The following is a 12,256-nucleotide window of genomic DNA, read 5'->3' as shown; positions in this document are numbered from 1 at the left end:
TAGGATATAAAAGGCACACTCAGAGATAGAAAGAACTCATAGAAAGCTTAACAATTGATATCAGAAATAATACAATGGTAGACAAGGAGAAAAGGTAGGTGCAAAATAAGTTGATCAAGGATGAATGTTGAATGTTACCCCCTTATCCTGCTTCTAAACGCAAACCTGTTCATCCAGTTTAAAGGCTTTTGTAGAGGGTGCTGTCCCAGTTACTCTAACATTTGTTAGAGAGTCACAACATCTACCGAAGTGAATCCATTCGTATCAAGACTTTCATTTTCTCTGGTACCCTTCTCCCATATGAATATTAAGTATGTCCCTATTTCCTTCCCTATACTTTATCTTCATTTTGTTCTTGAGTTGCAGTGTGATGCAGACCAAAGAGCGTGGGTTTAGCAGTTGGAATAAAGGTTTGTTTTGTGATTCTACCACTTATGGGTTAGCAACCTTGGTCAATAACTTAAACTCCATGAACCTCAGTTTCCTTATCTGAGTAGAACTGATTTTGCCTATTATATGTGGTTATTGTGAGGATTAAATAAGATAAAGTATGTTGCCCTGCCTAGTACAGTAACTAACATCAAGTGAGATGTTAACCAATGTAGAGGGTTGTTCTTTTTTCTCTTTGATAGGAGGGCTTGTGAAATTCTGTCATAGCCTGTTGAAAGGGAGACCAAATTTTATCAATACTATAACCAATTGACCTGTTGAAGGCAAAGGTTTTCATCATTCAACCAGTTTCTTGTCATCAGAAAAAAAAAAATGGATTGGAATGTTTTTGTTTAATTTTTTGTTTCTTATATTTTTTACAATTCAATTGCTCATTTAATTGTCATTGTTTACTTATAATATAAATTAATTAGAAGTTTTAGAATTTAAATGAATTTAATCCCTTTTTCTTTTATGAGTTTATGGTCAAAATATCTAATAATGACATTAAAAAAAAACCCTCTCTGGTGGTTCATAGAAGGTAAATAATTATTTGACTGTCGAGGGCAAGTCCATTGTTGTTTTATGTGCATGTTAGTTTCCTGTGCAGGCTGTCTTCCTTTGGGGTGAAGAGACAATGAATCACAATCCTTTCATATGTGAATAATATGGAATTAGTGAGCATTATCTTTATGAATTCCTTGCCTAACAAATAAAGCTTCTCTTAGCTATTTAAGGAACAGAATTGTAGGCAGTAGACAAAACTATCTTCCTGCTTTCATCTTGAGTAGAGTCCAATTATTCATAGTATTTTGCCCCATACACTCTGTGCCATAGAACAAATTGCTAGAATTTTGAAGAAAGCCAATATGTAATTTTCTTTTCACTTTCTAATGCTTGTTTGAGAAACTCATTAAAGAAGATTTCAAGTTCAGCAGTTCACATGTCACATGTGAGACAGAATCCAGTTACTCTGGAAACGACCATTCCTTCCACACTCAATTGTCATCTATTATTCAAATCAGAAAGAGGAATTCCCTCTGTACAGCTAGATAAATAGTTACAAATAGTATGTGTTAGGCAGAGGCTGAGGTTTTTAGCCCAAACACAGAGCCCAGGAGGAAGGGACAGAGAATTGTTGTCCACATTTCTCCCCCAGTTGCTAGTCTCTCGGCGTGTTGAGAGTGAAGGAATCTCGGAACTCAGTTTTAAATAAGATCACAGCCCCTCATTTTAAATAATAGATACAGTTGGCAAACTGAAACATACAATTTTAATTAGATTCTTTGCAGCTGCATGGCTTTGATGTGATGTATGCTCAGTAAATCACAATAGCCCTGTGTTGCCGTTGTTTTGTTTCCCATCCAGTGGTGTGTGAGTTGAGCTTATATAATAGATTTGATCGAAAGGAGCACGGACTGCAAATGGAGAAGGGAAACCAAATGAAAAGGTCCTTTGCTAGTTTTACCCGTGAGTTTAGGAAATTGATATATTCATTGTAAGGTTCAGTTTCCTCTTTATATTATGCTTTTGTAAAACTAGACCCCAATGTACCTACTTCTCAACGAAAAGCTCTGAACACTATTTTCTTTCCTTCTGTAATTGGGAAATAGGGACATTGTTGAGATGCATAAAATTAAAATTATTTCAGATCCTGAAACTAGAATAGATTATCAATGGCAAAAGGTCATTTCAGGATGCTTAGGTCCTCTGTTTTTTTTATCAATACTTATTCATTCATTAATATATATTCGTTAGACACCTACTATATGTGAATCACTACGCTCGTTCCTGGGGTTATGAATCAAACAGACAGTGCCCTGCCTTCACAGAGCTTATGATTCAGTTAGGGGGATAAAAAATGAAACAAGTAATTAAAGTTGAGTGTAAACTTTAGAGCTAAAGAGAGAGTTTAGGATGTTATGGAAGCACTTAGTTGAGGCAGAAGTTAGCAGTTCAATGAGACCAAAAGAAATAGTGATACTCGAAAAATTGGATGAATCTAGTCACAAGTACTTATTGGTAACCTTGATTAAAAAGTGTCAATGGAGTAATAATGGTTAAAACAGATTAAAATGGTTTGAGAAATGACTGAGAACTGAAGAAATGAAAACAAAAAGTTTAAACAAATATTTTGTTTGGCTGTAAATGGTGGAAACAGAAATGGGGTGTTAGCAAAGGAGGTATATAATATCAAAAGAATGTTTTGAGTTTGTGATCTTTTATAAAATACTTTTGAGGAAAGGAGAGAAAGGAATATATTTAAAGGTTCTCAAGTATTATACAAATAGCATTACACAGGTAATGAATGTCCATGGTTAAAAGCACAAATTTGCAGGCAAAAATTATTTGTAAACTTCACCTACAATCCCACCACTTAGATATAAACACTAATAAACATTTTAGTGTATAATCTGGCAATTTTTAATACTTGCAAACATATGTAATTCACATAGACATATGTGTATAATTTTATCTATATGGGATCATTTGTATGTTTCTATGTTTGTCAAGATTTAAATATGGTACATATCGTTCTATAACCTTTCTTTTGCAATGAAAAATGTATATGAAATCTATTCACGTAATTATGCTTAAAACCTGCACAATCTTGTATCACCTAATTGTCACTTAATGTATTTTATCATTCTCCTATTATTTAACAAGTAGGGTATTTCCAATTTTTCGCAAATGCAAACAATGCAAGTATGAAGTGTACGCTTCTGATCATTTCCTTGGAATACTCAACACTTTAATTATTTATTCAAGATACATAAATTCCTAGAAGTAGCTTAGGCATTGCCCTAAAAGTTTGCAGCTCAGTTTGAATGCTGACTGTATGGCTGCCACAGGGATATGAACTAGGAAAACCAACAACAAAGTAACTAACCCCAGGTCATGACTGAGTTAGAGTCAACTTTGCTTGTAGGGATAATGGGGCCCCAGTGAGCACTGACTAGAAACTGTCTGTGGGCACTTGGGGATGTTCTGGCACTCCTATCCAACAGAGTTGCTGTAGCAGAGGAAATACAGGCAAATAACTAATTAAACAAGATGCAATAGAATAAGAATCCTTCTAGGGGAGAGATTCGGGGTCAAGCTGGCATTGCTATTTATGATAGTGAGGAGCCCAGAGAGTGTCCCAGGTGAGAAGGGACCTATTTACCTGAATTTCACTTCTGAAATTGTTTCTGAACTGAAAGACCGATAGATGGGCAACTGTTTAACAAGTTGTATTTTCGCACTGTTGACTTGGAAAATGCTAAACATTTGGCAACCCTGGTTAGGTTTCTTACCCAAGAGGGATAAAAACAATAATTACCACCAAAACAAAACACACGTTTCTGAACTAGCATCACTTTCTAGTGCTTCATTTTAGCCAATAGCTACGAGTTTGCTTTTCCTTCCATAGAAAGTCATGACTAACAGAGGCTATTGTGCAGCACTCATCATAGAATACTTAAAAGTGTGACAGTTTCACATATAATTAGAGCAAATACAATGATAAAAATAAAGATGGGGTACAAAATTGTTTAATATTTCTTAGCATCCATTTATTTTGATTGTTGTAACTAATTACAACATATTAGAAATAGAGGTGCATCCCTGTCTTCTACATGCATTTCTGATATACTTTAATTCAGAATTGGATGCAGAGGTAGCACAGTACCAATATTTGATACAGTCAGCTTTTTAGAAGTCAGCATTTAGAAATGATATTAATGCATAAAACGTTTAAATGGTCTGTAAAATATCCCAGCACATCATTACTTGTACATAAAATAGCTCAAAATATGATATGACCTTGTGTTTGTTTATAATTTTATGAAAACTTTCATCGATGTAAACTGCATCCATATTACATAGATTTTTGTTTTAATGTGTGTGTTGGTGGAGGTGGTCGAAGAATTTTAATATCTGTCAGGCTGCTTTTCTCTGTATTTGGCTAGGAAAACAAACAGCCCTATTTGATTTTTTTTTTATTAATTAAAAAAAATTAACTAACACAACATTTAGAAATCATTCCATTCTACATATGCAATCAGTAATTCTTAATATCATCACATAGATGTATGATCATCATTTCTTAGTACATATGCATCGATTTAGAAAAAGAAACAGCAAGACAACAGAAAAGAAATAAAATGATAATATAGAGAAAAAATAAAAATAAAAATAAAAAATACAAAAATATATAAGAAAAAACAAACAAACAAACAAAAAAACTATAGTTCAGATGCAGCTTCATTCAGTGTGTTAACATAATTACATTACAATTAGGTAGTATTGTGCTGTCCATTTTTTTTTTTTTTTAGAAATCATACCATTCTACATATGCAATCAGTAATTCTTAACATCATCACATAGATGCATCATCATCGTTTCTTAGTACATTTGCATCGGTTTAGAAGAACTAGCAATATAACGGAAAAAGATATAGAATGTTAATATAGAGAAAAAAAATAAAAGTAATAATAGTAAGAACAAAACAAAAACCTATAGCTCGGATGCAGCTTCATTCAGTGTTTTAACATGATTACTTTACAATTAGGTATTATTGTGCTATCCATTTTTGAGTTTTTGTATCTAGTCCTATTGCACAGTCTGTATCCCATCAGCTCCAATTACCCATTATCTTACCCTGTTTCTAACTCCTGCTGAACTCTGTTACCAATGACATATTCCAAGTTTATTCTCGAGTGTCGATTCACATCATTGGGACCATACAGTATTTGTCTTTTAGTTTTTGGCTAGACTCACTCAGCATAATGTTCTCTAGGTCCATCCATGTTATTACATGCTTCATAAGTTTATCCTGCCTTAAAGCTGCATAATATTCCATCGTATGTATATACCACAGTTTGTTTAGCCACTCGTCTGTTGATGGACATTTTGGCTGTTTCCATCTCTTTGCAATTGTAAATAACGCTGCTATAAACATTGGTGTGCAAATGTCCATTTGAGTTTTTGCCCTTAATTCCTTTGAGTAGATTCCCAGCAATGGTATTGCTGGGTTGTATGGCAATTCTATATTCAGCTTTTTGAGGAACCGCCAAACTGCCTTCCACAGTGGTTGCACCATTTGACATTCCCACCAACAGTGGATAAGTGTGCCTCTTTCACCGCATCCTCTCCAGCACTTGTCATTTTCTGTTTTGTTGATAATGGCCATTCTGGTGGGTGTGAGATGATATCTCATTGTGGTTTTGATTTGCATTTCTCTAATGGCCAGGGACATTGAGCATCTCTTCATGTGCCTTTTGGCCATTTGTATTTCCTCTTCTGGTAGGTGTCTGTTCAAGTCTTTTTCCCATTTTGTAATTGGGTTGGCTGTCTTTTTGTTGTTGAGTTGAACAATCTCTTTATAAATTCTGGATACTAGACCTTTATCTGATATGTCGTTTCCAAATATTGTCTCCCATTGTGTAGGCTGTCTTTCTACTTTCTTGATGAAGTTCTTTGATGCACAAAAGTGTTTAATTTTGAGGAGCTCCCATTTATTTATTTCCTTCTTCAGTGTTCTTGCTTTAGGTTTAAGGTCCATAAAAATGCCTCCAGTCATAAGATTCATAAGATATCTCCCTACATTTTCCTCTAACTGTTTTATGGTCTTAGACCTAATGTTTAGATCTTTGATCCATTTTGAGTCAACTTTTGTGTAGGGTGTGAGATATGGGTCTTCTTTCATTTTTTTGCATATGGATATCCAGTTCTCTAGGCACCATTTATTGAAGAGACTGTTCTGTCCCAGGTGAGTTGGCTTGACTGCCTTATCAAAGATCAAATGTCCACAGATGAGAGGGTCTATATCTGAGCACTCTATTTGATTCCATTGGTCGATATATCTATCTTTATGCCAATACCATGCTGTTTTGACCACTGTGGCTTCATAATATGCCTTAAAGTCAGGCAGCATGAGACCTCCAGCTTCGTTTTTTTTCCTCAAGTTGTTTTTAGCAATTCGGGGCACCCTGCCCTTCCAGATAAATTTGCTTATTGGTTTTTCTATTTCTGAAAAATAAGTTGTTGGGATTTTGATTGGTATTGCATTGAATCTGTAAATCAATTTAGGTAGGATTGACATCTTAACTATATTTAGTCTTCCAATCCATGAACACGGTATGCCCTTCCATCTATTTAGGTCTTCTGTGATTTCCTTTAGCAGTTTTTTGTAGTTTTCTTTATATAGGTTTTTTGTCTCTTTAGTTAAATTTATTCCTAGGTATTTTATTCTTTTAGTTGCAATTGTAAATGGGATTCGTTTCTTGATTTCCCCCTCTGCTTGTTCATTGCTAGTGTATAGAAATGCTACAGATTTTTGAATGTTGATCTTGTAACCTGCTACTTTGCTGTACTCATTTATTAGCTCTAGTAGTTTTGTTGTGGATTTTTCCGGGTTTTCGACGTATAGTATCATATCGTCTGCAAACAGTGATAGTTTTACTTCTTCCTTTCCAATTTTGATGCCTTGTATTTCTTTTTCTTGTCTAATTGCTCTGGCTAGAACCTCCAACACAATGTTGAATAATAGTGGTGATAGTGGACATCCTTGTCTTGTTCCTGATCTTAGGGGGAAAGTTTTCAATTTTTCCCCATTGAGGATGATATTAGCTGTGGGTTTTTCATATATTCCCTCTATCATTTTAAGGAAGTTCCCTTGTATTCCTATCCTTTGAAGTGTTTTCAACAGGAAAGGATGTTGAATCTTGTCAAATGCCTTCTCTGCATCAATTGAGATGATCATGTGATTTTTCTGCTTTGATTTGTTGATATGGTGTATTACATTAATTGATTTTCTTATGTTGAACCATCCTTGCATACCTGGGATGAATCCTACTTGGTCATGATGTATAACTCTTTTAATGTGTTGTTGGATATGATTTGCTAGAATTTTATTGAGGATTTTTGCATCTATATTCATTAGAGAGATTGGTCTGTAGTTTTCTTTTTTTGTAATATCTTTGCCTGGTTTTGGTATGAGGGTGATGTTGGCTTCATAGAATGAATTAGGTAGTTTTCCCTCCGCTTCGATTTTTTTGAAGAGTTTGAGGAGAGTTGGTACTAATTCTTTCTGGAATGTTTGATAGAATTCACATGTGAACCCGTCTGGTCCTGGACTTTTCTTTTTAGGAAGCTTTTGAATGACTAATTCAATTTCTTTACTTGTGATTGGTTTGTTGAGGTCATCTATGTCTTTTTGAGTCAAAGTTGGTTGTTCATGTCTTTCCAGGAACCCGTCCATTTCCTCTAAATTGTTGTATTTATTAGCGTAAAGTTGTTCATAGTATCCTGTTATTTCCTCCTTTATTTCTGTGAGATCAGTAGTTATGTCTCCTCTTCCATTTCTGATCTTATTTATTTGCATCCTCTCTCTTCTTCTTTTTGTCAATCTTGCTAAGGGCCCATCAATCTTATTGATTTTCTCATAGAACCAACTTCTGGCCTTATTGATTTTCTCTATTGTTTTCATGTTTTCAATTTCATTTATTTCTGCTCTAATCTTTGTTATTTCTTTCCTTTTGCTTGCTTTGGAATAAGTTTGCTCTTCTTTCTCCAGTTCTTCCAAATGGATAGTTAATTCCTGAATTTTTGCCTTTTCTTCTTTTCTGATATAGGCATTTAGGGCAATAAATTTCCCTCTTAGCACTGCCTTTGCTGCGTCCCATAAGTTTTGATATGTTGTGTTTTCATTTTTATTCGCCTCAAGGTATTTGCTAATTTCTCTAGCAATTTCTTCTTTGACCCACTCGTTGTTTAGGAGTGTGTTTTTGAGCTTCCACGTATTTGTGAATTTTCTGGCACTCCGCCTATTATTGATTTCCAACTTCATTCCTTTATGATCCGAGAAAGTTTTGTGTATGATTTCAATCTTGTTAAATTTGTTAAGACTTGCTTTGTGACCCAGCATATGGTCTATCTTTGAGAATGATCCATGAGCACTTGAGAAAAAGGTGTATCCTGCTGTTGTGGGATGTAATGTCCTATAAATGTCTGTTAATTCAAGCTCATTTATAGTAATATTCAGATTCTCTATTTCTTTATTGATCCTCTGTCTAGATGTTCTGTCCATTGATGAGAGTGGTGAATTGAAGTCTCCAACTATTATGGTATATGAGTCTATTTCCCTTTTCAGTGTTTGCACTGTATTCCTCACGTATTTTGAGGCATTCTGGTTCGGTGCGTAAATATTTATGATTGTTATGTCTTCTTGTTTAATTGTTCCTTTTATTAGTATATAGTGTCCTTCTTTGTCTCTTTTAACTGCTTTACATTTGAAGTCTAATTTGTTGGATATTAGTGTAGACACTCCTGCTCTTTTCTGGTTGTTATTTGCATGAAATATCTTTTCCCAACCTTTCACTTTCAACCTATGTTTATCTTTGGGTCTAAGATGTGTTTCCTGTAGACAGCATATCGAAGGATCCTGTTTTTTAATCCATTCTGCCAATCTATGTCTTTTGATTGGGGAATTCAGTCCATTAACTTTTAGTGTTATTACTGTTTGGATAATATTTTCCTCTACCATTTTGGCTTTTGTATTATATAGATCATATCTGATTTTCCTTCTTTCTACACTCTTCTCCACACCTCTCTCTTCTGTCTTTTTGTATCTGACTCTAGTGCTCCCTTTAGTATTTCTTGCAGAGCTGGTATCTTGGTCACAAATTCTCTCAGTGCCTTTTTGTCTGAGAATGTTTTAATTTCTCCTTCATTTTTGAAGGATAATTTTGCTGGATATAGGAGTCTTGGTTGACAGTTTTTCTCTTTTAGTAATTTAAATATATCATCCCACTGTCTTCTAGCTTCCATGGTTTCTGCTGAGAAATCTACACATAGTCTTATTGGGTTTCCCTTGTATGTGATGGATTGTTTTTCTCTTGCTGCTTTCAAGATCCTCTCTTTCTCTTTGACCTCTGACATTCTAACTAGTAAGTGTCTTGGAGAACGCCTATTTGGGTCTAATCTCTTTGGGGTGCGCTGCACTTCTTGGATCTGTAATTTTAGGTCTTTCATAAGAGTTGGGAAATTTTCAGTGATAATTTCTTCCATTAGTTTTTCTCCTCCTTTTCCCTTCTCTTCTCCTTCTGGGACACCCACAACACGTATATTTGTGCGGTTCATATTGTCTTTGAGTTCCCTGATACCCTGTTCAAATTTTTCCATTCTTTTCCCGATATTTTCTGTTTCTTTTTGGAATTCAGATGTTCCATCCTCCAAATCACTAATTCTATCTTCTGTCTCTTTAAATCTATCATTGTAGCTATCCATTATTTTTTCTATGTTTGCTACTTTATCCTTCACTTCCATAAGTTCTGCGATTTGTTTTTTCAGTTTTTCTATTTCTTCTTTATGTTCAGCCCATGTCCTCTTCATGTCCTCCCTCAATTTACTGATTTGGTTTTTGAAGAGTTTTTCCATTTCTGTTCGTATATTCAGCATTAGTTGTCTCAGCTCTTGTATCTCATTTGAACTATTGGTTTGTTCCTTTGACTGGGCCATATTCTCAATCTTCTGAGCATGGACGGTTATCTTCTGCTGCTGGCGTCTGGGCATTTATTCAGATTTCCCTGGGTATCGGACCCAACAAGGTTGTAAGATTTTTCTGTGAAATCTCTGGGTTCTGTTTTTCTTATCCTGCCCAATTGGTTGGCGCTCCTGGCACACGTTTGTCTGAGGGTCCCACCAGTAAAAGGTGCTGTGGGTCCTTTAACTATGGAAAACTCTCGCTGTCCGGGAGGTTCGCTATCCGAAGCGGCTTGGAAGAGTGCCAGCCGGCCCGGGGTCCGAACATGGGGAGGGTCGCTGGCTGCTGCAGCCCGGGAAAGAGCCCGTCCGAATTTCCTAGTCGGCCCGGGGTACCAAGTTTGGCAGGAGGTCGCCAGCCGCAGCGGCCCGCCCGGGAGAGTGCATGTTCCCGGGGAGTCACGGGTTTGGAAGGGCCCCCCCCCCGTCACCGTTCTCCGCGGCCTGGGGATTTCCGATCCAATTCTCTCAGTTGGCCCGGGGGTCCGCGCGTGGTGTGGGCGCCAGCTGCTGCGGTTTGAGGGGACCGCCTGTCCAATTCTCCCAGCTGGCCCAGGGAGGGGGAAGGGAGTGACTCCGGCCGCTTGCCGCCCCGCCCGGTGAAGCTCGCACCCCTCGGCGATCTCACCAGAGCGGGTTCTCTCAGCCAGCCAGCCGTTCCAGGATGGGGTATGCTGTCTTTTTATCTCTGTCGTGGCTTTGGGAGCTGTTCTGTATCGTTTCTACTCCCCTAGTAGCTGTCCTGGAGGAGAAACTAAGATCCGCGCGTCTTACTAAGCCGCCATCTTCTCCGGAAGTCCCGTGGCAGTGCGACAGTATCCGATCCCTCAAAAGGCTCTGGAAGAGATTCAAAGCCACTTGGTGCAGTTAGAAGCACACCGAATCATCCGACCGTGCAACTCTCCATGGAACACTCCACTGCTGCCATGAAAAAAGCCCAAACCGGGGAATTCTGCCCTGTCCAGGACCTGTGAGCAGTTAATACAGCCGCAGAAACGATCTATCCTGTGGTTCCAAATCCATACACACTCCTCAGCCTCCCTATTTGATTTTAACTGATATTCATTAAAGGAGTTTTGGAATTGCATAAACTACACAGCCCTCCTTGAAATTTACATTGTACCCCAGCTTATTAAAAGATCAGCAAAGTACTGCAGTAACTTTTATTTAGCAAATGCCTACTAAGCAGTGCCAGGTATTGCATTAGCTACACTAAATGTCTCATCCTCACATCATACAAAGTTTATATCATCTTTACTTTGCAGGTGAGGAAGTAGACAGGTGAAGCAATGACCTAATTTGGCCTGCGTGTTAATTAATTTAGGGAGACCAGGAATCACAATGGACTAACATCAATGCCCATGCTCTTTCTAAAATATTCATATAGGAAAATTAAACATCTCAGTTTGGGGCATATTCCGATCTGGTGAGTAATTTGATTCAAGGCTTCAAAGTCAAATCAGGTAATAAAACCAGCCTTTGTTTTTTTCTAAGAGTTGAGATGCATCCTGAGGTTGGGATGGGCGCCTCATCTATGTGTGGCCCCGAGCCCTTATCATTCTCCTCTGTAAGGTCTTCACGGCAGGTCAGGAGCCCCTTGAGGTCAGAGATGGCGTCTGGCTCATTGATGTGTCCTCACTGCCCAACAGTGTATTCTGGGCACAGGGTCTGCCTTCAACAGACACTGAACATGAAGAACAGCTAAGCTAACGTGTGTAGCCCCTGAGGGTTAACTGAGAAGCCCCTTCTGTTTTCACCAATACCAACATTAAATTACAACTCAGAACTCTTCAGTGAACCCTAATATCCCACTCACTTCCAAAGTTGTATCTACTGGTGTTGAGTTTATTGGCAATTTTACTAAGAGGTGGAGCAGAAGACTTGCATTATATACTAGAGGCAACTATAATTCCAATTCCTGTTAGCCATTCTAATGCTTTCCAAATTGCCTATCTAATAATGCTCCCAAAATGGTTCCTCTTTGACCTTTTCACTCTCTTGCTGTCTGTTCCAGCCTTTTTTCTACAGCCTTTAACTCTTCCTGCTACTGCAAAAAAGCCGTAGGAAGCAAAATCCACTAATGGTCTTTCTCAGTGTTTCACTGAAAATATGATTTTTACTGATGCAGACCTCTTTTTTTAAACTCACCAATTCTTAAGTAATTAAATGTGGAAGAGAAGACAAAACTTTATTTTATATTTTCTAAGAAGGTATTTTTCTAAATTTTTCCTAGCTAATAGTTTGAACATGTCTTATTTGATTGTATGGATTTTAATAGAGAGGTTTATCGTATAATTTAAAA

The sequence above is a fragment of the Tamandua tetradactyla genome, chromosome 6 (genome assembly GCF_023851605.1).
Source record: "Tamandua tetradactyla isolate mTamTet1 chromosome 6, mTamTet1.pri, whole genome shotgun sequence".
NCBI classification, from domain to species: domain Eukaryota; kingdom Metazoa; phylum Chordata; class Mammalia; order Pilosa; family Myrmecophagidae; genus Tamandua; species Tamandua tetradactyla.
Note: the sequence above shows the minus strand (reverse complement) of the source record.